The following is a 2,473-nucleotide window of genomic DNA, read 5'->3' as shown; positions in this document are numbered from 1 at the left end:
GGAGGAAATCGAAACAGAAGGTGAGAAGGAAGATCCAGAATAGAAAAGAAAAAGACTAAAGCAGAGAAGGCAAAAACTAAGCAAGATGAGAAGAAAGCCAAAACAGAGCGTGAGGAAGCAAGATAGTGAGGCAGAGAAGAAAACTAAGGGTAAGGAAGCTAAGGGAAAGAAAACCTAGGGCAAGCCATCACAGGAAAAGCCATAGGAGAAGCAAGAAGAAAAGCAAGAAAGAAAAGAAGGAAGAAACAGAGAGGGAAAAAACAAGTTTAATCCATGGAAATTGTTGCAGGTTGCAGGAACACAATGCGGAAAGGGGGCCTCCCAACACAAGCAGAAGGGTCCCTACCAAGTTCCCAGGCATCCTCAAATCCATCCCCTCCATGAACACTCATTTTTTTTCAGGGTTCGGACACATTCTAGTCATGGTTCAACCTTCTACAGGAAGCTACAGGACTTTCTACAGGAAGTTCTGTATTGCTACTAGAAACATCCTGTAGAGCCTTTGGGAAGGCCAGAATCGATTATGGAGAGGGATTTGAAGCTTGAAGTTTGTTTAGGAGGCATGCAACCACTCTTTTCTTCCATACTCCACTGGTTTCATCTCCTTTCACCACCATTCCCACCATGTGATTGAATATACTTGCACAATCATACCAAAGCTGAAACTTCTCTAGGAAAAGGAGCATAGGCAGTGGGAAGAAGCAAAGAGAAAAGCATGGTTTCATGACTAAGAAGAGGACATCACTTCAAAATTTTAGCATGACAGGGAAGCCACTTGGGCCATCAAAGATGAGGAGATAGATTGGTTGCTCAGAGGATGAGCAACACTTTCAGTAGGGGGGTGATGATGAGCCCCAAAAATGGATAATTATATGGGTTCATTCAACCTCCTAATTTGACTTAATCCACCATTCTCATTATTTTATTGCATTTTTTTTATTATATTTATGCTAATATAGTGAATTGGGTTAGTCATTATGCCAACAAGTCTAATGTGTGCTTTGTGTAGTCTTTTTGGTCAATTTGGAGACAAAATTGAAGGTTTTAATGAGCACTTGGCAGCCAAATTCGTGGGAGAACAAGGGAGAGGATTTGTAAGAAGGTTTCCCATTCATTTATGGGCCCTTACCTCGAATTCTCCACCATCAGCTCGGAGTTCAAGGGCCACCAAATCAATTAGCACAAGGGAAGCCAAGCAAGTCAAGTAGGACTGTTGTTAACTGCAAGTTTTGGGCAGCTGAGTCCCTAAAGTTTAGGAGGACTGTTGGGGTCCTCAATTTGTATAAATAAGAGGGCTTAGGGCCTCATTTCAGTTAGTTATTTTTTGTTAGTCACTTTATAGTCATTTTTGTTAGCCAGTAGTTAGAAATTTTGTATTCATTTGGTAGTCATTTTGTAGTTCGATTTTTAGGCAGTAGATTAGCTTTGCTTTCAACACATTTTCAAGTTCTCCTTGTGGACAGTTTTTGGAATGTAACATTTCTTGCTCAATAAAGATGAATCTAGCTTTGCATCAGCTCTAAATCTCTCTTAGGAAGTTGTAGCTCTTCGGGTTGGGCCCATCTCAAGTGCCCAGTACCTCCTTTGTTTACTTTCATGTGTCTTTGTTGCATTCTTAGAATAAAATCTGCTATTTAGATTTAAATATTGTGTTGTTGTTTAGGCTGCTTTCGACGATTAAAAAGGTTCTTCATGTTTAGATTTACTTGATAGGTTAATAATAGGGAAGATCTTCAGAAAAGGGCTACCAAACACCTTGGATCTCACCTCCCCCTCAGTGGAATCATGAGCTGGGACCAATGTGACTTTGCTGCCAACAAAAACGTTGTTTTTCTTTGTCATGCAATTCTTAGTGTTGGAATCCTCTTTTGTAGATGCTGATATTAGTAGTGTTTAAATGCTTCAGTTGATGATTTCTTAGTGGCATAAGTTATTTCACGCATTTCATTTCGAATAAACTGTTGTTCATTTCCTTTTGTTGTTACTTAGGTCAGAATAGAGTAAAGTAACGAGGTCATAGGTTTTATAAGTGTTTGTTTGTTCAGTTTGAAAAATCACCTGCAGAGTACCTATTACCCTTCCTTACCTACACATACTCCATCCAACCTACCTGTTTCATCCTTCACTTAGAACCCTTACCTTACATTTGCCTCATTTGCTTACTTTGCCATGATTCTCATCTTCTTGCGCAACATCGTTTCATCCCTCCTTGAACAAATCTCACCGTCTGCGCCACTCCTCGACTCCATCCTCCAACTCTTGAACTCCCCTACACCCCTATTTCACCTCCATACTCGTTCCTCCGCCTTTTTCCCTCCATCCATTCTCCAAAAGCCTCTTTTCGGAACATCCTGTAGAAAAATTATAGAACATCCTGTAGAACCCCTGTAGACTTCTTGTAGAAGCTCATGAATGAGGTTTCTTGGTAGCCAAACTTTGTGAAACTCTCAGGAAGGGTGTTAGGGACCCCTTA

This window comes from Pinus tabuliformis, chromosome 3_1, assembly GCF_031772625.1.
Source record: "Pinus tabuliformis cultivar Carrire ecotype Pingquan chromosome 3_1, CPIR1, whole genome shotgun sequence".
NCBI lineage: Eukaryota > Viridiplantae > Streptophyta > Pinopsida > Pinales > Pinaceae > Pinus > Pinus tabuliformis.
This window is presented reverse-complemented; position numbering follows the sequence as displayed.